The following is a 26584-nucleotide window of genomic DNA, read 5'->3' as shown; positions in this document are numbered from 1 at the left end:
TTAAAAAAAGATAAAGTATTTCTGTGTTTAGGCACACTCAGGAAGAAAGCTTGAGCCATTGTTGGTGGACAGCCTGAAGCAAAGTGAAAGCACCCACCAACTCAACTGTAGCTCAGGAGGACAAGGCCCCCTCCTACTCCTCTTCAGACCAGGAGACTCTCAGGAAAAAGTAAAGCCCTTGCCACCTGGAGTCGGCAACAGGAGAACTGATAAGAGACATGAAAGGCTCTGGGGCCAGCACTCAGGATTCCCTGTCACTTGGAAAGAGCTGGTGACTTCCCAGGTCAGGACACAAGAAAGGAGCATACTGGACAAGGGGACTGAGGCCAGAACACTGTGAGAGGAGAATTGTGAATGAAGATAAGAATGGGTCTTAAAGGAAGGCTTGAGTTTATGGAGAATGTAGAAGCAAATGCAATTAGAGATGCTAGCCTTCCAATTTTATACTGCTTTAGGATATTTATCTGAATATGCTGTTATTTAAAACAAAACAAAACAAAACAAAACAAAAAACTGCCTTACCCTAGATCACAGTACTATGGTGACAGCAAAGGTGACATTCAAGAATAGAACAGCATGACTTCTTGTTTTTCTGTTAGGGGATTATCACCTTACCTTTTGGCATTAGTAGGTTTATAAAGTTTTCCTTCCACAGAGGGTATTGTGGAGTAATCTTCATATTTCTATCATGGGATATAAGAGAATCACTTTTTGAGAATTAAAGTATGGTTATTGTGGATACCTAATTAACTACTAATAACTAGTCAGACTAAAGTTAGTGGTTTTCAAAAGTTCATTTGAATTATGGCTTAGATTTAATTAAAGAAATTAATGCACTCAACTTTTTATTTGGCTGTCACACACTTTGTCATAAAACAATAATAAACAATTTGTGGTGTTTTTTCCAGAGATTAAAGTAAAATAATATGGCTTTACTTTACTACAAGAATAATGTTTTCAACATTTACATTAAATTTACAAACTAATGAACTATAAGAAATATTGCTGACACATTATTTCTGAACATTAGTAACTTACATGACTTCTAAAATATTAGTTATTTACATTGAGCAATTTTTCTGTATTTATACGTTTCTGTTCCTTGAGAGCAAAAATGATGTATTCTCTTCCATTCCCCAGCCAGTGCCATGCAAATAGTCGATATTTAATAATGCTGGAATAAATTATAGATGATGCTGATATTTTTAACTTGAATGGTAGAAACAAGGAAAATTAAATTGACAAACAGAAATAGTATGGGAAGATGATTTTAGAGAAGTCAGGTCACCCATAAAGTCTGAAGACAAAACATTATTCTCTAATCAAATATATTTTTATAAACTCAATAATTGTTCTTTTTATTATTATTATTATTGCATTTTAGGTTTTGGGGTACATGTGAAAAACATGCAAGGTTGTTGCATAGGTGCATACGTGGCAGTGTGCTTTGCTGCCTTCCTCCCCTTCACCTATATCTGGCATTTCTCCCCATGCTGTCCCTCCCCAACTCCACACGCCCCCGCTGTCCCCCCACTCCCCCCCAACAGACCCCAGTGTATAGTGCTCCCCTCCCTGTGTCCATGTGTTCTCCTTGTTCAACACTCAGAATTCAGAAGCCAACCCAGAACCGCACAGCCTCATGGAAAATGAACAACTTTCTCCTGAATGTAGACTGGATATACACTGAAATGAAGGCAGAAATAAAGATGTTCTTTGAAACCAACAAGAACGAAGACACCACATACCAGAATCTCTGGGACTCATTTAAAGCAGTCTCTAGAGGAAAATATATAGCAATAAGTGCCCACATGAGAAGAAAGGAGAGATCTAAAATTGACACCCTATTATCAAAATTGAAAGAGCTAGAGGAGCAAGATCAAAAAACCTCAAAACCTAGCAGAAGACAAGAAATAACTAAGATCAAAGCAGAATTGAAGGAGATAGAGACACGAAAAACCCTTCAAAAAATCAATAAATCCAGGAGCTGGTTCTTTGAAAAGATCAACAAAATAGACAGACCACTAGCCAGACTAATAAAAAAGAAAAGAGAGAATAACCAAATAGATGCAATAAAAAATGATAAAGGGGATATCACCACAGATTCCACAGAAATTCAAACCATCATCAGAGATTATTACAAGCAACTCTATGCACATAAACTAGAAAACCTGGAAGAAATGGATAAATTCCTGGACAGTAGCCTCCTCCCAAGCCTAAACCAGGAAGAAGTCGAAACCCTGAATAGACCAATAAGAAGGTCTGAAGTCGAGGCAGCAATTAAGAGCCTACTACCCAAAAAAAGCCCAGGTCCAGATGGGTTCACAGCCGAATTCTACCAGACATACAAAGAGGAACTGGTACCATTCCTACTGAAACTATTCCAAATAATCCAAAAAGAGGGAATCCTTCCCAAATCTTTTTATGAGACCAACATCATCCTAATACCAAAACCTGGCAGAGACTCAACAAGAAAATAAAACTACAGGCCAATATCCATGTTGAACATAGATGCAAAAATCTTCAATAAAATACTGGCAAGCCAATTGCAACAGCACATCAAAAAGCTTATCCACCATGATCAAGTAGGATTCATCCCAGGGATGCAAGGCTGGTTCAATATATGCAAGTCTATAAATGTAATTCACCACATAAACAGAACCAAAGACAAAAACTACATGATTATCTCAATTGATGCAGAGAAGGCCTTCGACAAAATTCAACAGCCCTTTATGCTAAAAACTCTCAATAAACTAGGTATCAACGGAACGTATCTCAAAATAATAAAAGCTATTTATGACAAACTGACAGCCAATATCATACTGAATGGGCAAAAACTGGAAGCATTCCCTTTGAAATCTGGCACTAGACAAGGATGCCCTCTCTCACCACTCCTATTCAATATAGTGCTGGAAGTTCTAGCCAGAGCAATCAGGCAAGAAAAAGAAATAAAGGGTATTCAATTAGGAAAGGAGGAAGTCAAATTGTCTCTATTTGCAGATGACATGATTGTATATCTAGAAGACCCTATCATCTCAGTCCAAAATCTCCTGAAACTGATACGCAACTTCAGCAAAGTCTCAGGATACAAAATCAATGTGCAAAAATCACAGGCATTCCTATACACCAATAACAGACTTAGAGCCAAATCAAGAACAAACGGCCATTCACAATTGCTACAAAGAGAATAAAATACCTAGGAATACAACTAACAAGGAACGTAAAAGACCTCTTCAAGGAGAACTACAAACCACTGCTCAACGAAATAAGAGAGGACACAAACAGATGGAGAAACATTCCATGTTCATGGTTAGGAAGAATCAATATCATGAAAATGGCCATATTGCCCAAAGTAATTTACAGATTTAACGCTGTCCCCATCAAGCTACCAATGACCTTCTTCACAGAACTGGAAAAAACCACCTTAAACTTCATATGGAACCGAAAGAGAGCCCGCATAGCCAAGTCAATTCTAAGCAAAAAGAACAAAGTGGGAGGCATCACACTACCGGACATCAAACTCTACTACAAGGCTACAGTAATCAAAACAGCATTGTACTGGTACCAAAACAGAGATATAGACCAATGGAACAGAACAGAGGCCTCGGAGGTGACACAACATATCTACAACCACCCGATCTTTGACAAACCTGATAAAAACAAGCAATGGGGAAAGGATTCCCTGTTCAATAAGTGGTGTTGGGAAAACTGGCTAACCATATGCAGAAAGCAGAAACTCGACCCCTTCCTGACACCTTACACTAAAATTGACTCCAGATGGATTAAAGACTTAAACATAAGACCTAGCACCATAAAAACCCTAGAAGGAAACCTAGGCAAAATCATTCAGGACATAGGCGTAGGCAAGGACTTTATGCCCAAAACACCAAGAGCATTGGCAACAAAAGCAAAAATAGACAAATGGGACCTAATCAAACTCCACAGCTTCTGCACGGCAAAAGAAACAGTCAATAGAGTGAATCGGCAACCAACAGAATGGGAAAAAATTTTTGCAGCCTACCCGTCTGACAAAGGGCTGATATCCAGAATATAAAACGAGCTAAAAAAGATTTACAAGAAAAAAACAAACAAGCCTATTCAAAAATGGGCAAAGGATATGAACAGATACTTTACAAAAGAAGACATACATGAGGCCAACAAACATATGAAAAAATGCTCATCATCACTGGTCATTAGAAAAATGCAAATCAAAACTACATTGAGATACCATCTCACGTTGGATGCATTCTCTTCGTCACATTCAGGTACACCTATCAAACGTAGATTAGGTCTTTTCACATAGTTCCATATTTCTTGTTGACTCTGTTCATTCCTTTTTATCCTGTTTTCTCTAATCTTGCCTTCTCGTTTTATTTCATTGAGTTGATCTTTGACCTCTGATATCCTTTCTTCTGCTTGGTCAATTCGGCTGTTGAAACTTGTGCATGCTTCACGAAGTTCTCGTGTTGTGTTTTTCAGCTCCATCAATTCACTCATATTCCTAAGTTGTCCATTCTCGTTAACATTTCGTCAAGTCTTTTTTCAAGGTTCTTAGTTTCTTTGCATTGGGTTAGAACATGTTCTTTTAGCTCATGGAAGTTTCTTATTATCCACTTTCTTTTTTTTTTTTTTTTAATTGCATTTTAGGTTTTGGGGTACATGTGAAAAACATGCAAAGTTGTTGCATAGGTGCATTCATGGCAGTGTGATTTGCTGCCTCCCTCCCCCTCACCCATATCTGGCATTTCTCCCCATGCTATCCCTCCCCAACTCCCCCCCCCCGCTGTCCCCCCCACTCCCCCACAACTATTATCCACTTTCTGAAAGCTGATTCTGTCATTTCATCACACTCATTCTCCATCCGGTCTTGTTCCCTTGCTGGTGAGGAGTTGCGCTCCCTTGTAGGAGGAGAGGTGTTCTGGTTTGGGGTGTTTTCATCCTTTTTGCGCTGGTTTCTTCCCATCTTTGTGGATTTATCCACCTATCAACTTTTTAGTTGCTGTCTTTCTGATTTTGGTAATTTTAAGTCTGCAGTAGCTGAACTCATAAACTCCCTTTTCTTCCTGCCAGGTGTTCTGTCCCAGGGAGTTAGGGCTTTATGATTTTCAGCTCTCTTGCTGCTGTTTTCCCTGCCCACAAGGTGGCAGCCTAGTCACCCTCAGCCTGCAGAGGCTTCGCTGAGCTGCTGTGGGCTCCACCCAGCTTCTGTGTGAACTTCCCTGCAGTCCTGTTTATATGGGTGTAGATAGAACTGCTTCCGCTATGCTGGCCTGCCCCTGTAGTGACGTAATCTCTGTAGTGGTGGGTTGTCTTGGTTACAGCAAATTTCCCTGGGAACTGCAGGGTGTTTCCCGTGGGGGACGCCCCTCCTCCACAGAGCTGGACCATCCCGGGTTCAGCTATGTTTCCGGTGGTGCCCTCTTTGCCCGGGAATCTCTTGGCTTGACTCCCTGCCTCAGCTCCCCTTGCTGGCTCAGAGGGGACTCAGACTCTCTCACTCTGCATAAGGAGCCGCTGCTCCCCGCCCCACGGCGTAGGCCGAGCGACTGTCCACCCGTGGGTCTCCTCCTCCTGTGAATCTCCTGGTCTCTGGGCAGTAAAAATCCGTCTGGAAATGTGGCGTCCACTCACCCTCTGAGCCTTCTCTCGGAGCTGCGATCCCGAGTTCCTCCTATGTGGCCATAATAATTGTTCTATTAAGCAACATTTTGTTCATTAGTTTTAGTGATTCTCTAAGCTTTCTTTTACAGGACAGGATAGTCATGAGAGCTGACAAAGATATTATGCTGCTAAAGTGGGATAATGGTGGTCTTCTCCCAATTTACATAAGAATGTAAGTCAATTACATAATTTTCTCACTTCAAACTTTCCTGCCATAAATTTATCTCAAATATTTTGCAACTGCAAATCTACTAAAATTACATAAAGTTTTGCCTCTTACTACAGTCTCTGAAAGCAGCAAGATAGACTTATATCAAATTCAGGATGCCTTTGATCCACACTAATTATGTGAAAAGGAAAAATTTAATATAAAGAAGTATTATATTAATCATAATAAAAGGGATAAAAGAGAACACTAATGAATACAGAGATAATAAATGCAAAAAGCAGCTACTTCTGGGACTGAGGAAAAGTGAACAATGAAGGAACCAAGATTGTAGAAGAAACCAACCCTCCCACCTTCAACCAATGTAGATTCATGCCTTGTTGGAGAGGGTGTGCTTGCTATAGGAACACACAGACTACCAACAGCATAGAAACTTACCAGAATGTATATGCCTGAGGGGTTCACAGGACGTGGCTCACCTGGTGACCAAACTTCTTGGAGGGCTTGGTGGGCCCATTGCTGGTTGTCAAGGGCTACTGAGGTGAGAGCCACAGGAACTCTTACATGCACAGCCGCCAGCAGCCTTGCTGAAGGAAACAGCAAGCCTGGCTATCAGGAGCAGCCACTTCCTCTTGCAGTGGACTCGAAGTGGCCCTCCAGCACTTTTTCTTGACAATGTCTAATGTTGTACCAGCTGGCAATAAAGAAATGTTTATAGGGTCCTCTTCAGTTCACAAAGCAGAGCGGAGAATGGTGGGTAGAGCTGATAGGCTACAAATTGATAAATGGCACACTTTGGGAAAGCCTCTCTTAAAATAGAAGGTACAAAATTTGCTTAGGAGCCTCAAGGGAGCACCTTGAAGAGAAACGCAGTTTTTCTATGGAGTAATTGAGTTTGACATATATTCAAAGAGCCTTGTATGGAAATTGGGAGAGGAAAGTCATATGTATTAAAAAGTGATGGCCAGAGGTAGAGATACACCATGGTGTCAAACAGGTCCAATTTAAAGTCACAAGGCTGGTGGCTTTGAAATGAGGATATTGACTTATAAATTTGGGGCTTCTCACTTACACAACTCCAAATAGAGTGTTCCAAGATAAGGAACAGATAATATTTAATTCCTTAATGATGACTAATGATTATCATAGGCAATGCTAGGTAGCACAAACAGTGAATGCAAAAACCCAAGAAAAGATGATGGTGGTTTATTGGTAGTGTATTGGGTGTCAGGGACTGGTTAGGCCTGGTGACAAAGAATGAACAGAAAAACAGTAGAGAAAGTATGTGCTGCTTTATTTTTCATGTACAATCAGATTTTCATGTGACATATTTTTAGGTGATATTTTAGAATAAGTATATTAATATTCTGCAGCATTCAACAAAATACACTCTAATATCATATGTTCTACCACATAAGCAGATTTATGCCTGTCTGTTCCTAAAATGATAGTATCAGAGGTGAGATGTAGGCCTATCTCTCCCTACCCCTAGATAAGACTTTGATATGAGAAAATCAGCTTAAATCATGACACAAACTTCAGCTATGTGAAAGACATGATTAAACTCATTTCAGTAGAAGTTGCAAGCTACATAAAACTATAGTATTTACAACGCCCTTAACTTGACACAGTTAAAATTTGAGGTACTTTAGCTGACATTTTATTGTCTATTTGCTGACATCTTATTCTCTACTCTGAGTCACAGCTTTTATACCTAGCAAATAACTACAATACTCAAGTTTTTAATATTTAACTAAGGATTGGAAAAGTCTATGAAGACAGATTTGCATTAATGAGCTTTATTAATTCAAGGAAGCAAAAAGCTAATACAAGTTTACATAGTTTAAGTTTACATAACAAATATGAACTTTTGGATCAATAAACCACAGAAGATAATATTGAGCTAATTAATTTTGGCTAATTATTATATCAAATGTTACACACAATGTAACTACTATCAAATTGCCAATAAACAGTCATCTAAATAAATTATTTCAAATTTAGCCTTTATCAAGAATATGGAAAAACTTAACTTAGCCTAACTTAAGTAAAAAGTCAGTTAAGTTGATAAATTCATAAGTTACTGATTTTTTTATATATACTAAATTTGTAGTGCTCATTAAAATTTATTGTGGAGATTGAAAGTCTAATACATGTTTTACATTGCATCAGAGGCAGAACTATTACAGAAATTGTGAAGTGTTACAGCTATTTTTAAAATAATTTTTCTCTAAAAATTTTTTTCATTTTAATTGTTTTGTTTTTCTCTGCTGTTTCTTTTATTTAGCCAAAAACATCACATGTCACTTCAGCAGGGAGGTTAAAATCATTATCTTTGTTTCATATTATGCATAAAAATGTTTGTGTTTTGTGGATAAGGTATTCAAGTTTGTGGCATTTTCATTAAAAGTCTTGTTCTTTGAGATTTTTCCCTTGGTCTATTGGTCAGATCCAGGCACAAATGGTACCTTGACCTCGACCTCTGATTCAATCTGTATCATACTTCCTTGCCAGTCTTCTCATACCTTAGCTTCACACTGAGGATTATAAAAGAAAGTTAGACTAAAATTTACAAATATTCAATATATTATTGTTTTCAGTAAAGTCATAAAATATGAAACCTATAATTTTTCACCTGCTCTATCCTCATAAGTTCTACCTGCCCTTCTCATGGGAATGACCTCCAGAAACAGGCACAGACTAATGTGCCAATAATTATTAAAGTTACCAAATGTTGATTTTTAGAATTTTCTGTCAAAGTAAATGCTATTTATTTTAATAAAAGTAAAAATAAAACACATTCATTGTAGAAAGTTCAGAAAATAGAGATAAATAGAATGAAGAAAATAAAAATTAACTATAATCCTACCACTCAGAGACATCCATTGTTATCATATAACCTTTATTCTATGAATTTGTCTTTTCTTTAAGGTGGGATTATACTGTATATACACTTTTTATAAACTAGTGGTTTTAATTTTCAGGTAAAATTGTATAATTTTCTCAGTTGGGATCATTGGGTTGCAAGAAACAGAATAGTCAAAGAATTTTAGAATAAAAGTGGGATTTACATACAGGTACATGAAGATACGTATTCAATTCAGACTGTGCATCATCTTGCTACCCCCATGCCCAGTATAAATAACTGTTGAGAGAAAATGTGATTGGGATTATTCCTGATTCAAACAGCTATGATTGATTACTGCAGCAATATCACCTAATATGAAAATGGTTACCAAGTTCACCATTTAAGTAGGAACAGTAATTTAAATGTAAATAATTAAGCTGGATAAGTGTCCCAAACATTTCTACTATAGTCTTAGACCTCTTTTGTTATCATTACATATTCATTACATCAGTTTTAATTTATTTTTGTTTTTTAGAGACCAAGTCTCACTATGTTGCCTAGCTAGACTTGAATTCCTGAGTGCAAGTGATCCTCCTACCTTGACCTCCCAAGAAGCTCTGCCATTGTACCTAGCACATTACATTTATTTTTAAGAGTTGCAGAGTATTTCTTCATGATATGCATAATAATCTATTTAAATAATTCACTATTTTGGACATTCATGTTGATTTTAATTTTGCAATTATACACAAAGCTGTGATGCTTACAGGTTAATCTTTGGAAATGTCTATAATTTTTAGGACTAAATTCTTTAGAAGGAAAATTACTGGTCAAGGGTATGGCAGAGACTACTAGGTATCCACCAAATTCTGTTTTCTACTTCCTAAACATATGGCTGCCCAACTGATCAACATTTCCCAGCCTTCCATGCAGATAGTTGGTGTGCCCATTTGACTACATTTTTACCAATAGGATATTAGTGGAAGAGATGCATTCCATTTCTAGGCCTGGTCTGTACAACATTGGTCATAACCTGGTCCGTACAACACTGGTCATAACTTCTCCATGTTATTTTTCCCTTTCTTGCCAGCTGGAACTTGGATGTGGTGGTGACTCAGTTTTGACTTTGCACATAACTATAATGCCTCCCTGCTAACCTGGGCACAGACGGATGGAGCAAAGAGAAAGAAGTAAACTTCTGTATTATTTAAGTCACTGTATTGTAGAGTCTATTTGTTACATCAGAGAGAAAAATATTTTTAAAGATTTCTTGTGTAATTTTAAAAATTCCTGTCCAGAAAGCTTATACCAATTTATATTCCCTTTAGCATCATACGAAAGTTCTATTTTTATTTTTTAATTTCTTTTTCTTGCTATGTTGCCAGGCTGATCTTGAACTCCTGGGTGATTTTCCCACCTTGGACCCCCAGAGTACTGGGATTACAGGCATGAGCTACGATGCCTGTCCCTATTTTTCTGCAGGCTAGTCAACAATGGGGAAATCATTTTTTTTAAATCTTTACGCTTTTTAATTTGAAAATGAATTATGGTGAAATTCGATTGTCTGTTCAATGTTTTTTTTTTCCTTTCTGGTTCCTCATTTATGAAGTTGTAGTTCCTATTCCCTGCCCATTTTTCTGCCATAGATTTTTAAGACCTTTCGAAAAGAAGTGTAAGAACTAGATATAACAAGATGAACAAAACACTGATTTATGTTAAAATTGGATGATGTCACACCAGGATTTCTTAAGCTATTCTTTCTATTTTTGTGTATTTTTAAAACTTTCTAAAATCAGTTAAAAAGTTTAAGTGTATTTCCTAATTCTATTTAGTGAAAAAAATCTAAAAGCAATCATTAAACCTAGCACCAGATTGTGATTTCTAAGTATCATTGACCAATAAAAGAAACTAGGGCTCCTTAGAAAAATGGCCAGATTGGGGTTTGGGTCAGGAAATAGATAAAATAAGCCTTGGATAGCTTGTTGCAAAAAAGACAAAGATGCTATCAAACTGTAATGGGAGTCTGGGCATGGTGACTCAGACCTGCAATCCCAGCACTTCAGGAGGTCAAGTTTGAGACCAACCTGGTCAACATAGAAAAAGCTTATCTGTAAAAAAAAAAAAAAAGATAGAAAGAAAGAAAAAGGAAAAATAATATTATGGGATTATGTCAAAAAGACATAAGAGCTAATTTGGCCAAAGATGGAATACTTTGAGCATATAAACAATAATGACTTCAATTGACTAAAAATGATTTTATAAAAATGTATGAGTCATATGATATTGAAAACGAGAGAAAGGGAGCCAAAACATAAAAATTAATATGAACTCACCAGGAACTACTGAAGGTAATTATAATTAGGGCACTGAACTTTTATTTTTAAAATGGCAATTAAAGAGAAAAAATATAAGCCATTATCCCATTGATCCTGTGTAATATATTTTCCTTTTTTTGAAACAGAGTCTTGCTCTGTCACCCAGGCTGGAGTGCAGTAGTGGATCGTGGCTCACTGCAACCTCTCCCTCCCAAGTTTAAGTGATTCTCCTGTCTCAGCCTCCCAAGTAGCTGGGATTACAGGCATGTGCCACCATGGCCAGCTAATTTTGTATTTTTAGTAGTCAGGGTTTCACCAAGTTGGCCAGGCTGGTGCTGAACTCCTGACCTCAAGTGATTTACCCACTTCAGCCTCCCAAAGTGCTGGGATTACAAGCATGAGCCACCATGCCCAGCCCTGTGAAACATATTTCAAATAGTCTTAGTTCATTCCTGCTGCTATAGCAAAGTACATGAGACTGAGTAATTCCATTTGACCCAGCAATCCCTTTACTGGGTATAGAGCCAAAGGATTATAAATCATTCTATTATAAGGACACATGCACACGAATATTCATTGCAGCACTGTTTACAATAGCAAAGACTTGGAACCAACCCAAATGCCCATCGATGATAGACTGGACAGGGAAAATGTGGCACATATACACCATCAAATACTATGCAGCCATAAAAAATGATGAGTTTGTGTCCTTTGTAGGGACATGGATGAACCTGGAAACCATCATTCTCAGCAAACTGACACAAGAACAGAAAATCAAACACTGAATATTCTCACTTATAGGCGAGTGTTGAACAATGAGAACACATGGACACAGTGAGGGAAGCATCACAGACTGAGGTCTGTGGGGGGGAACTTAGGGAGGGACAGTGGTGGGTGGGGAGTTGGGAAGGGATAACAGGGATACAATGGGGAGAAATGCCAGATATAGGTGATGGAGAGGAAGGCAGCAAACCACATTGCCACGTATGTTCCTATGCAACAATCCTGCATGTTCTTCACATGTACCCCAAAACCTAAAATAAAATGCAATAAAATAAAATAAAATAAGAACAGAAATTTATTCTGGACTTTATTTGCTGTAAAGTCCAAGATCAAGGTGCCAGAAGATTTGGTTTCCAGTGAGAGTTGCCCTCTGCTTCCAAAATGTTGCCTCTTGCTGTGTCCTAAAATGGCAGAAGGTAAAAGGACAAAAAAGAAATATAAAGCTTCCTCACACTTCTTTATTTTTTATTTTTTTTTTTAAGGAAGAAAGAGAGAAAGAAAAAAAGAATGAAGAAGAGGAAGAAAAAGGAAGAGAAAAAGGGAGAGAGAATGGGAATATTGCTTTATTGCCCAGGCTAGAATGCAGTCTAGAAATGGGAACTGAAAACCTCTTTTATGCCAATAATTGTGCTTAACAATGGAGACAGGAAGGAATAAGGGAAGAAAATAACAAACAAGCAGCCAACCAATATTTCATTTAAACCTATGAAATGCTATGCAATTATTGAGGAGTGATTTACTTGCAATTATGTAGTCACTTTTGGAATAGGTGTGATATGGTACTGATAAGAATGTATGTTTTGTGTATTTGAAGTGGAGAGTTCTATAAATGTCTATTAAGTTTACTTGTTCCGGGTCTGAATTCAAGTCCTGGATATCCTTGTTAATTTTCTATCTCATTGATCAGTCTAATATTGACAATGTGATATTACAGTCTCCCACTATTATTGTGTGGCAGGCTAAGTCTCTTTATAAGTCATTAAGAACTTGTCTTATGTGTCTGGGAGCTCCTGTATTGGGTGTGTGTATATATAGGATCGTTAGCTCTTCTTGTTGCATTGATCCTTTTACCATTATGTAATGTCCTTCTTTGCCTCTTTTGATCTTTGTTGCTTTAAGGTCTATTTTATCAGAGGTGAGAATTGCAACTCCTGCTTTTTATTTATTTATTTATGTTTGCTCTCCATTTGGTTGGTAAATCTTCCTCTGTCCCTTTGAGTCTTTGTGTATTGTTGCATGTGAGATGGGTCTGGATACAGTGTACTGATGGGTTTTGGCTTTTTATCCAGTTAATAATATATATGAGTTTAATACTGCCATTTGATGCTAGCTGGATATATTTTTGGAAAGGCTGATACTGGTTGTTCGTTTATATGTGTAGTGCTTCTTTCAGAAGCTTCTGAAAAGCAGGCCTGGTGATGGTAAAATCTCTAAGTACTTGCTTGTTTGCAAAAGATTTTATTTTTCCTTCATTTTTGAAGGTAAAATCTCTAAGTACTTGCTTGTTTGCAAAAGATTTTATTTTTCCTTCACTTTTGAAGCTCAGTTTGGCTGGATATGAAATTCTGGGTTGAAAGTTCTTTTCTTTAAGGATGTTGAATATTGGCCCCCACTCTTTTGTGGCTTGTAGGGTTTCTGCTGAGAGATCTGCTCTAAGTCTGATAGGCTTCCCTTTGTGGGTAACCTGACCTTTCTCTCTAGCTGCTCTTAGTATTTTCTCCTTCATTTCAACCCTAGTGAATCTGACGATTATGTGCCTTGGGGTTGGTCTTCTTGAGGAATATCTTTGTGGTGTTCTCTGTATTACCTGGAGTTGAATATTGTCCTGTCTTACTAGGTTGGGAAAGTTTTCCTGAATAATCTCCTGAAGAGTATTTTCCGACTTGGATTCATTCTCTTCGTCACATTCAGGCACACCTATCAAATGTAAATTATGTCTTTTCACACAGTCCCATATTTCTTGGAGACTTTGCTCATTCTTTTTTATCCTTTTTTCTCTAATCTTGACTTCTCATTGTATTTCGTTAAGTTGGTCTTCGAACTCTGATATCCTTTTTTCTGCTTGATCAATTCGACTGTTAAAACTTGTGCATTCTTCGCGAAGTTCTCATGTTGTGTTTTTCAGCTCCATTAATTCACCTATATTCCTCTCCAAATTGTCTATTCTCATTAGCATTTCATCAAACCTTTTTTCAAAGTTCTTAGTTTCTTTGCATTGGGTTAGAACAAGTTCTTTTAATTCACAGAGGTTTCTTATCATCCACCTTCTGAAGTCTACTTCTGTTAATGGAATGCACTCGTCCTCCATCAGGGCTTGTTCGGTTGCTGATGAGGAACTGTGATCACCTGTAGAGGGAGAGGCATTCTGATTTTGGGTATTCTCAGTCCTTTTATGCTGGTTTCTTCCCATCATTGTAAATTTATCCACCTGTCATCTTTGTGATTTCCAACTTTCAAATTAGGTTGCTGAGTGGATGTCTAACTTGTTGATTCCCAGCGCCGAAATCTGAGCAATCCACTGCACCTGCCAAAACAGTGGTGTTAAGATTGATGGTGCTTTTCTGCCTGGGAATCGGCCAAAAGGGGACCCAGTCCCACTCACTCTGCACCAAGAACCGCCGCGCTGAGGCGCCAGCAAAACTGCCGCGCTGGCCACAAGAGTCACTCTAGCGACCCGTGGGGCTCCTCCTCGGGGAATCTCCTGGTCTGTGAGCAACAAAAATTCATCTGAAAGTGTGGCGTCCTCTTGTTCTCTGCACTTTCACTAGGAGCTACTATCCTGAGCTGCTAGTGGTCAGCCATCTTGGATCTCTCTCCCTCACACTTCTTTTATAAGGTCATAGAGCTCTCATTACTTAATTACCTCCTGAAGGCCCCACCTCTTATTACTGTTGCAGTATATTAGAAAAGGAATACTTATCTCTTTTGTTATTCAAGAAAAATACATACTCATCTATAAACTCAACTCTTTTAATGGCTTTGATACAAGATAACCAATCAGCTTCACTGTAGCATTAATAAAAAAAATTTTCATGATCATGCCCCATGGATTGCAATGTTTAGAGATTTTATTGTAGATTGAAATTTTAAAATTTTATGAAATTAATCATGTCAATGACACCCATCAACACTTTGTACATTTGTGGGACTTCAATTTTGCTTTATCTGCTCATGTATGATGGAGTAAGTCAATTTGCATTGTACCAGCTCTGAAATCCATCTATGACCTAGGAGTACTTTCTAAGATTCCAGGCAATGCAGGTTGATTATATGCAAAACATTGCTTTCATTAAAGCAGTTGTTTACTATTGGGAGATTTCTTTTCTGGCTCATATTTTTAGTGGCTTACATAAAAAGTAGTGCTTGATGGACTTCATTATTAAAATAAAATCCAGCCAATATCTCAAACTTAGGCTTTAGAAAAATATTGGTATTTTTAGGAATAGCATGGCCTCCTACAATGTGAAATTTGTTCTAAGTTACATTTTGCATCTTCTAACACTTTTTGCTGTAAAAGGAATGACTGTTGGTTTGCAATTACATTGAGTATATTACTTTAGCCTACTGTGATGGGGCAAACAACTGCTTTTTGCCTCTTGCAATTAAATAAGAAATGTTAAAGGAAGCACTCAACATTTTCATTAATTTTTAGTAAAATTTTTAAAGTACTGTATTGAGTATGACTTCACATATTGCTGAAATAATTATAGAGTTCATCTTCATGTTTTAGATATTTAATGTTAAAATAGCTTGCTAATCCTTAGGTAACATCCCAAAGGAATATATACAGCTCACATGATATTTATGAATAATGATAGTGGATGTAAATATATTTTTAAATAGTCTTCTCAATAGTTAAAAATTTGTTTTGGCCAACTGCTGTTCAGATCACTATTTCATCTTGTAATAAGGCTGATGAAAATCTTACATTTTGGCCAGGCATTGTGGTGCATGCCTGCAGTCCCAGTTACCCAAGAGGCTGGGATCAGAAGATTGCATAAGCCTAAGAGTTCAAATCCAGCCTGGACAACATACCAAGATCCCAACTCTCTTCAAAAAAGTAACATTTTGAGTAATAGATGTGCAGGTCTGCTATTTTCTCATCCATTTGCTTAAACATTGTTAGTTTCTCTTTGCGTGAGTGCGTGTTAGACAGTATTACTTTGTCACCCAGTTTGAAGTGCAGCAGAGCAATCTCAGCTCACTGTAACCTCCACCTCCTGGATTCAAGTGATTCTCATGCCTCAGCTCCACAAATAGCTGAGATTACATACATACACCACCACACCCAGCTAATTTTTGTATTTTTAGTAGAAACAGCGTTTTGCCATGTTGCTCAATCTTGGCTTCATGTGATGCACCCACCTCAGTCTTCCAAAGTGCTGGGATTACAGGTATGAGCCACCACATCCAGCCTAGTCTTACTTTCAATCAGCATGTTCTGTACAGGAATCTATGTATGTCATTTGTATGTTTTGTGAGGAGTAGTTTAGTCAAAAATGGATCATATGAGGCCAGGTGCAGTGGTTCACACCTATAATCTCAGCACTTTGGGAGGCTGAGGTGGGTGGATCACCGGAGGTCAGGAGCTCAAGACCAGCCTGGCCAATATGGTGAAACCCTGTCTCTACTATAAATACAAAAAAAAAATCAATCATGATGGCAGATGCCTGTAATCCCAGCTACTCAGGAGGCTGAGGCAGGAGAATCTCTTGCACCTGGGAGGCGGAGGTTGCAGTGAACTGAGATCATGCCATTGCACTCCAGCCTGAGCATCAGAGTGAGACTTCATCGAAAGAAAGAAAGAAAAGAAAGAAATAAAGAAAGAAAGAAAGAAAAAGAAAGAAAGGAGAAAGAAAAAGAAGAAAGAAGAAAGAGGAAGAAAGAAAGGAAGGAAGGAAGAAAAAAAAAGAAAGAAAGAAGGAAGGGAAGGAAGGAAGGAATGTGATGGATCATATGTATAAGAATATAAAGCATCACACTGACAATTCATCAGACCTTATTTATGATATTCATAAATAAGCAGGAACATCTTTGCATATTTGGTTTAAAAGATAATTTAGAAATCTTACAATCTAAAATAGGCTTCTCTGTTATGGTTTTTGTACTAGATAGATGAATGGGACACAGAATATGAACAGAATTCATAAAGAAATATAAATTCAACATTCAACATATGTGGAAATGCTCTCTTTCATTAACAATCAAAATTAATTATTAAAGCAAAAATGAAACAGCCATTAAAAAATGGTCCTATAATCTATAAATCCTTATATCTAGGCTCATACAAACTGCTTATGACACAACACACTGAGAGTGAGTAAACAAGAGAGGGTATCTCTGCAAAGCTGCTTGCATTTTGGAGCTCCCAGGCATATCTTCCAGTCCTCTCCTGTACCAAATAGGACAGGGAGCATGACTACCTGCCATAGAGACTGTTTGACCTTTGAGAGTCAGTCTGTACATTAAATATTGGCAAATTTAACTTGTATCTTTTTTTAATGTAAAAATAGAGGTTATCATTTTTTCTTACATCCAGTGAATTTTCTGTGCACTCCTGGATTCTACATTATACTCTGTATGGAGACTACTTGGGAGTCCCATAAACTTTTGGAATAAAAAGAAAAAAAAAACACTTAGAAAAGTTACTTAACCTCTCTGAGCTTCATTTTAGTCATCTTTAAGATGGTAATTACAATAATAATAATGCCATGCTGACAGATTTACTATGAACATCAAATTGAACTTATGTAAAAGCACATTGTAAAACATTATATAACTGTTAGTTAATAGTAAGTAATAAACATTTCAGTGGGAGTTATAAACCTTAGGGTATTCAGATGTAAGATGAGTAAAAGAATTATGTGAGATGATCTGCTTAATGTTACTTCTATAGAAGTTTTATTGTTTCTAAGACTTTAAAAAAAATTGACATTAAGATGTCCTGACATTATAATATCATGGAATGCCAAAACCTGGCAAATAATAAGTCTTATCAAAGAAGGTTACTCTGATATATTCACATGAAATATGTATAGGAGCAGAATGAAGCAATAAATAAGGATACTATCTATGTTAAGTTTCAAAATGCCTCCCACTTTGGAAATGATTCAGGATGGATGAGGTACCTTTAATTATCCTTGGTCCTATCACTTCAGTTTAAGTCAATTTAAGACATTGATTTAATGAGGTCACAACTAAATTAACTCGTTTAGGTAATGTGGAAAATAATTATAAACATTGATTTGATCATCTTTTTGTCCATGTACATTGGACAATGCACACACATTTGGACCACAATGACCAAATTTAACAGATAATTCTAAAGTTTAATTTTTATTTTTATTGCTCTTCTTGCAGTATCTCTCTTAGAGAATCTTCCACACTCTAAAAATTAGTTATCACTTCCATATAGATTACTATCAAATATTTATTTTTGATCCAATTTTCTTCTTAGAATTTTAGTCCTTCATCATTTTCTTGGTTTTTTTGTTTGTTTGTTTGTTTTTGAGAGACTCTCACTCTGTCATCAGAGCTGGAATGCATGATCTCTGCTCACTACAACCTCCGCCTCCCAGGTACAAATGAGTCTCCTTCCTCAGTCTACTGAGTAGATGGGACTACAGGTGCGTGCCATCATGTTTGGCTAATTTTTTTTTTTTTTTTTTTTTTTTGGTCGAGATGCCTTTTTACCATGTTGACCAGACTGGTCTCGAACTCCTTATCTCAAGAGATCTGCCCATCTCAGCCTCCTAAAGTGCTGGGATTATGGGCATGAGCCATCTCATCTTAAACTGTGTACAGGATATTTATACTCATATACTCCCGAATTTCCTTAAAATTACAGTTTTATAATCTACTTCCAAACCCTCCCTACCCACCCACTCACCTGGCACCAGGTTCCTCTGATATATGCAATAAAACTAACAATGTTCTTGTCATCCTGACTGAATCAGAAAGTCATCTTTCCCATGGCTCTCCCTTGCTGTCAAAACCCCAAAATAACAAAAAGTCTAATGATTCTTCCTTAAAAATATTTCTTCCATCCCTTTATTTTACTATTATGGTGCTACCACTCCCGTTCAGGCTTTACCTTCCTTTTTATGTAAACCTCATCCCTCAACTTCCAACCTCCAATCTCTCCCTAATGCAGTGATTCTTGCATTCTGCAGAAAGACAAATCTTGGTAAAACATTATTCCTCCTGTTACAAAATGTTCAAACTTTCTACTATCTATAGAATAAATACCCAATTCCTAAATCTGGCATTCAATTTGGCATTCAAATTTGACCACATTTAACCTTTCCTAACACATATATTACTGCTTTCAACGAAGCTGGAGAAATGTCTTCATTCTAAATATGCTTTGCTCTTTCCTGCCTTTTTCGTCACATCACAGGCCCATGAAAATGTCTTTTTTTTCCTCTTTATTCCCAGCTCTTCCATCCATAGCCACTCATTTATTCACTAATCAAACATGTAGTAAGCATTACCAACTTTCATGGTTCTATATAAATCGAGGTGAATAAGCCATGATCCTGACTTGGTAATCTGGTGAGATAAAAAACACAAAACAACAAATATAGGAATGCTATTTATAATGGAGGCTTAAACAAAAGGAACAATGCCCACATAAAATCAGCTACTTGGTCCAATTTAATTATATTTTTAAAATTAGCAAGTAATACCTCAAATTTTCCAGTGGGGAAGCCCACTTTGCCCACTATGAAGCCATAGTAAGGATGAGGAATATAATTCAGAAAGGGTAAGTAAAGTTGATCTGCCATAGCTAACAGAAATCAAATGAATTTGAGTGTAGATTCCAGATCTTCATGATTTGAACATTTTTAGAGCCCACCTCCCATCTGTTTATGGAACAGCCACTGGTTTACAGAGTAATTTGGCTGCACCATTACTGGTGCTCTTTATGCTCCATTGACCCCTTATTCCCTGATGGAGCCTTACATTAACCAATCTTTCACATATTTGCAAACACTCTCAGGAGTTAGGGTTAGGTTAACAGGATACATTATTGATCCAAGGAGCATTTTTCATGCTCCTTTGACCAAGATAGTAATTTCAAAAACAATAATAAATATACGATTGAAGGTATAATAATGGATGTCATAAACCTAAGCAGTATTTGCAATTTAGTTGATGGTGGTGATGTATTATTTGTTTCATTTTCAGCCCTGTGGAAACAAGTTAATAAGATAAAGTGTTTATTTTCTCAATTTGTCATGCAAGAGTTTATCTGCTCCCTCCTTAGTCTGTGGGAAATCATAATTCTCATTACTTTTCAAGTAGAGTCAGCAACGCTTTTATATTATGCAGAACAAATCAACCAATCAATATTTAGAGAGTAAGTGAAATATGTTTGGAATAATGACAAAGGAGAAAATTGAAAACTGAGAAAAGATAAAAGAGGTGAAGTAGATGCAGAGTAGGAGTAGATGTTTTTGCAATGCCCTTCTAGAAGGAACAAAGGAAGCTGTGGCAAAGTGGAGTCGATCTTGAAAAAAGCCTTGTTCGGATTCGGGAACTGGATGGTGAGATTGTGTAAGTGAGAGAGTAATGCAGTAGGATCAGATACTTTACGAAGCATCAGAAGTAGAAGAAAGAATACACCACAACCTGTAGGAGATGAAAGAGGTGGGAGGTGAGGAGAGTGGCTCAAATTCTGTAAATAGGTAAGGACTTTTCTGTCAGTATGCCCAGGTAGAGAAATAAGGTTGCTATGTCTTCCCATCTGAACCAGCTAAGTAATTCTGTCTCTGGAGTCGTTGTGGGGAGCTCCCACCGACCATACAGTGTACACAAAGAACTATAAATATTTAGTCTTTGTCCCCAAGGAATCCACAGCTCAATTAGACAAATTATTCATGTGTATGTGAGGGGAAAAAAAAATCCAATGTAGCATGGCATTTCTCCCCAGGTTCAATTTCATTTGTGAAAGCTTCAATATACATGAATTTACCCCTGCATAATTTTGGCAACAATTTTATCTCCATTTAGATTGATTGAGTATATCTTGACAAGGATAATGAAACATGAATGCAGGAACTGGGTACAGAAAATTAAGGTAAAATGGATGGCAGAGGAGCTGACTGTTTCTGCAGTCAAGTCTTAGAGAGGAAGTCAAGAGAATGTAAATGAGGCCTTTAAAAGCACTCTGGTAGTAACTGTGTGAGGGAAGTGTACACTGAACTTACAACCAATAGATCTCATTAGTCACACAAAACAAGCATGCTCCTCAGGTAGGTCAAGATACTCCAAATTGTTTTACCAGCTGAATATGTAAAAAGATACATAACACATCCTTTAAATTAACATTTCCACAGGAGTGTAAGTTTCACTCACACTGTCTCTAAACCATAACATTTCACTTTTCTATTACAGAAAATTTGCTCACCATTGACTGAACATGTATATATTCAGCTTTTCTTCCTTCACGGTTTTACTTGTTGGATTACCTGCCTGAAATATTCTCAGAACAAACACATTTAACTCATCTTTTAAGATTAAATACATACTACCTCTCTTTGTACACTCTTTCCTACCACTCTGGAATCAAGTGATTGGAATTTCTATGAACATCTAGTGCATATTTATGTAATTCATTTGAAAAAACAGTTCACCACCTTTAAGTATTTCTTATGTGGATCATGAATTATTTACATTTCTATGTTGTCCAACTTTTGTTTGTCTCTCTAACCAGATATTAAGCTCCTTAAGGTGTATGTAATTATTTTTACATACTACACCTTCCTAAGTAGTGGCTTGCTCATTGCTTACTTGTTGAGTACAGAAAAATTACACAAGAATATAAGTAATACATTTTGCATTCCTGGAATATAACCTAGTGATGGTCTATCATTTATTTAAATAAACTGTTAAAACAGATAAGTTTGTCTTTTATTTAGATTTTTTTGCATGTTGTCTATATTCATGGTTTTGATTTCAGGTTATGGTAGACTGACAGAAAGTAGAACTTTGCAATGTTTCATTTCTATTTTCTAGAAGTTATTTAAATAGTGTTGTCAATTGTTATTAGCCAACTACAGTAAACTCTTTTCTTGCTTCAATTTCACATCATAGCGGAAGCAGAGAAATAGAAGTATCGAGTTCTCAGTTTTGGAGTTCAAAGATCCCAGTCTTTATCTAAGACAAGAAATACTGTAACAGGGCATATAAATAAGCACAAGTCTCCCTACACAGTCATATTCCTGACTCCAAGCTTCTAAAGAGTCTCCTATCAGGAGAGGGCCTCTCCTTGCCTCTATTTCCTTGTTCTATCTGTATCATCCTCTATAGAGATGGAGAGGAGGCAGGCGCAGCGGACACTGGGAGCATCTCTGAGAGTCAAGTACCTCACCATTTCCATGTGAATGCCCACATAGGCACTTTAGCTTCTAAAGGAGAGGATGACGATGATCCCCCAGGAAATACTGGGGATCTCAGACTATGAGAAATCTGTGCTGTTTCAGGTCTGGTTGGTCCTGGAAGATGCTGAATCCAAAAGAGTTCCTCAACCCTATACAATATGGAAACACTGAGTAAAGAAAGCCTCTGTCCAATGTCTAGGAGGGCTGGAGAGATCCAGACTCACACAGGGCCACTTTCCATCTTAAGCAGGCATGATGGAGTAGCCAGTAATGGGATTGCTGGGTCAAATGGTATGTCTGTTTCTAGATCCTTGAGGAATCGCCACACTGTCTTCCACAATGGTTGAACTAATTTACACTCTCACCAATAGTGTAAAAGCATTTCCATTTCTCCACATTCTCTCCAGCATCTGTTGTTTCCTGACTTTTTAATGATCGCCATTCTAACTGGAGTGAGATGAAATCTCATTGTGTTTTGATTTGCATTTCTCTAATGACCAGTGATGATAAGCTTTTTTTCATATGTTTCTTGGCCACATAAATGTCTTCTTTTGAGAACTATCTGTTCATATCCTATGCCCACTTTTTGACGAAGTTTTTCTTGTAAATTTATTTAAGTTCCTTGTAGATTCTGGATATTAGCCCTTTGTCAGATAGACAGATTGCAAATATTTTCTCCCATTCTGTACGTTGCTTGTTCACACTAATGAGAGTTTCTTTTGCTGTGCAGAAGTTCTTTACTTTAATTAGATCTTATTTGTCAATTTTGGCTTTTGTTGCCATTGCTTTTGGTGTTTTAGTCATGAAGTCTTTGCCCATGCCTATGTCCTGAATGGTATTGCCTAGGTTTTCTTCTGGGGTTTTTATGGTTTTAGGTCTTATGTTTAAGTCTTTAATCCATCTTGAGTTAATTTTTGTACAAAGTGTAAGGAAGAGATCCAGTTTCAGTTTTCTGTATATGGCTAGCCAGTTTTCCCAACACCATTTATTAAATAGGGGATCATTTCCCCATTGCTTGTTTTTTTCAGGTTTGTCAAAGATCAGATAGTTGTACATGTGTGGCATTATTTCTGAGGCCTCTGTTCTGTTCCATTGGTCTATATATCTGTTTTTGTACCACTACCATGCTGTTTTGGTTACTATAACCTTATAGTATAGTTTGAAATCGGGCAGCCTGATGCCTCAACTTTGTTCTTTTTGCTTAGCATTGTCTTCCCTATTCAGGCTCTTTTTCGGTTCCATATGAAATTTAAAGTAGTTTTTTTCTAATTCTGTGAAGAAAGTCAATGGTAGCTTGATGGGGTTAGCACTGAATCTATAAATTACTTTGAGCAATATGGTCATTTTCACTATATTGATTCTTCCTATCCATGAGCATGGAATGTTTTTCCATTTGTTTGTGTCTTCTGTTATTTTCTTGAGTAGTGGTTTGTAGTTCTTCTTGAATAGGTCCTTCACACCCCTTGTAAGTTGTATTCCTAGGTATTTTATTCTCTTTGTAGCAATTGTGAATAGGAGTTCATTTATGATTTGGCTCTCTGTTTGTCTATTATTGCTGTATAGAAATGCTTGTGATTTTTGCACATTGATTTTGTATCCTGAAACTTTGCTGAAGTTGTTTATCAGCTTAAGGAGATTTTGGGCTGAGACAATGGGGTTTTCTAAATATACAATCATGTCATCTTCAAACAGAGACAATTTGACTTCCTCTCTTCCTAATTCAATACCCTTAATTTCTTTCTCTTGCCTGATTGCCCTGGCCAGAACTTCCAATACTATATTGACAGGAGTGGTAAGAGAGGGTATCCTTGTCTTGTACCAGTTTTCAAAGGGAATGCTTCCAGCTTTTCCTCATTCAGCATGATATTGATGATATTGACTGTGGGTTTGTCATAAATAGCTCTATTATTTTGAGATAATAAGTTCCATTAAGACCTAGTTTATTAAGAGTTTTTAGCATGAAGGGGTGTTGAATTTTATCAAAGGTCTTTTCTGCCTCTATTAGGATAATTGTGGTTTTTGTCATTGGTTCTGTTTATGTGATGGATTACATATTATTTGCATTTATTAATTTGCACATGTTAAACCAGCCTTGCATCCCAGGGATGAAGCCAACTTGATGGTGGTGCATAAGCTTTTTGATGTGCTACTGGGTTTGTTTTGCCAATATTTTATTGAGGATATTCACATTGATGTTCATCAGGGATATTGGCCTAAAATATTCTTTTTTTGTTGTGTCTCTGCCAGGTTTTGGTATCAGGATGATGCTGGCCTCATAAAATGAGCTAGGGAGGAGTCCCTCTTTTTCTGTTGTTCATAATAGTTTCAGAAGGAATGGTACCAGCTCTGCTTTGTATCTCTGGTAAAATTCAGCTATGAATCCAGCTGGTCCTAGGCTTTCTTGGGTTTATAGGCTATTAATTACTGCCTCAATTTCCAAACTTGTTATTGATGTATTCAGGGATTTGACTTTTTCCTAGTTTAGTCTTAGGAGGGTGTATGTGTCCAGAAATTTATCAATTTTTTTCTAGATTTTCTAGTTTATTTGGGTAGAGTTATTTATAGTATTCTCTGATGATAGTTTGTATTTCTGGGGGATCAGAGGTGATAATCCCTTTGTAATTTTGTATTGTGTCTATTTGATTCTTCTCTTTTTCTTCTTTATTAATCTGGCTAGCAGTGTATCTATTTTGTTGATCATTTTCAAACAACCACCTCCTGCATTCATTGATATTTTTGAAGGGTTTTTTTTTTGTGTCTCTATCTCCTTCAGTTCTGCTCTGATCTTAGTTACTTCTTGTCTTCTGCTAGCTTTTGAATTTGCTTGCTCTTGCTTCTCTAGTTCTTTTTTTTTTTTTTTTTTTTTTTAGAGACAGAGTTTCTCCATTTTGGTCAGGCTGGCCTTGAACTCCTGACCTCAGGTGATCCACTCACCTCAGCCTCCCAAAGTTCTGGAATTATAGGCATGAACCACCACTCCTGGCCTTTCTCTAGTTCTTTTAATTATGATATCAGGGTGTTGATTTTAGATCTTTCCCGGTTTGTCCTGTGGGCATTTGGTGCTATACATTTCCCTCTAAACACTGCTTTAGTTGTGTCCCAGAGATTCTGGTACCTTTTGTCTTTGTTCTCATTGGTTTCAAAGAACTTATTTATTTCTGCCTTAATTTCATTATTTACCAGATGTCATTCAGGAGCAGGTTGCTCAGTTTCCATGTAGATGTGCAGTTTTGAGTGAGTTTCTTAATCCTGAGTTCTAATTTGATTGCACTGTAGTCTGAGAGACTGTTATGATTTCCATTATTTTGCATTTGCTGAGGAGTGTTTTACTTCAAATTATGTGGTCTACTCTAGAATAAGTGCAATATAGTGCTGAGAAGAATGTATATTTGGTTGATTTGGGGTGGAGAGTTCTGCAGATGTCTATTAGGTCTGCTTGGTCCAGAGCTGAGTTCAAGTCCTGAATATCACTTTCTGTCTCATTGGTCTGCCTAATATTGACAGTGGGGTGTTAAAGTCTCCCACTATTATTTTGTGGGAGTCTAAGTCTCTTTGTAAGTCTCTAAGTACTTGCTTTATGAATCTGGGTGCTCCTGTATTAGGTGCATATATATTTAGGACAATTAGCTCTTCTTGTTGCATTGATCCCTTTACCATAATGTAATGCCCTTCTTTGTCTCTTTTGATCTTTGTTGGCTTAAAGTCTGTTTTGTCAGAGAGTAAAATTGCAACCCCTGCTTTTCTTTGCTTTCCATTTGCTTGGTAAATATTCCTCCATCACTTTACTTTGAGCCTATGTGTGTCTTTGCACATGAGATGGGTCTCCTGAATACAGCACACCGATAAAAGTCTTGACTCTTTATCCAATTAGCCAGTCTGTGTTTTTTAATTGGGGCATGTAGCACATTTACATTTAAGGTTAATATTGTTATGTGTTAATTTGATCCCGTCATTATGATACTAGCTGGTTATTTTGCCATTAGTTGATGCTGTTGCTTCATGGTGTCGATAGTCTTCACAATTTGGTATGTTTTTTGCAGTGGCTGGTACTGGTTTTTCCTTTCCAAGTTTAGTGCTTCCTTTAGAAGCTTTTGTAAGGCAGGCCTGGTGGTGACAAAATCTCTCAACAATTGCTTGTCTGTAAAGGATTTTATTTCTCCTTTACTTATGAAGCTTAGTTTGGCTGGATATGTAATTCTGGGTTGAAAATTCTTTTCTTTAAGAATGTCGAATATTGACCCCCAACTCTTTTCTGGCTTCTAGGGTTCCTGCTGAGAGATTCGCTGTTAGTCTGATGGGCTTCCCTTTGTGGGTAACTCGACCTTTCTCTCTGGCTGCCCTTAACATTCTCTCCTTCATTTCAACCTTAGTGAATCTGATGAGTATGTGTCTTGGGGTTTCTCTTATTGCGGAGTATCTTTGTGGTGTT

This window comes from Aotus nancymaae, unplaced genomic scaffold (genome assembly GCF_030222135.1).
Source record: "Aotus nancymaae isolate 86718 unplaced genomic scaffold, 86718_ANA_hifiasm-v0.15.2.pri h1tg000006l, whole genome shotgun sequence".
NCBI lineage: Eukaryota > Metazoa > Chordata > Mammalia > Primates > Aotidae > Aotus > Aotus nancymaae.
The sequence above is the reverse complement of the archived record's forward strand: the minus strand, read 5'-3'. Positions refer to the sequence as shown.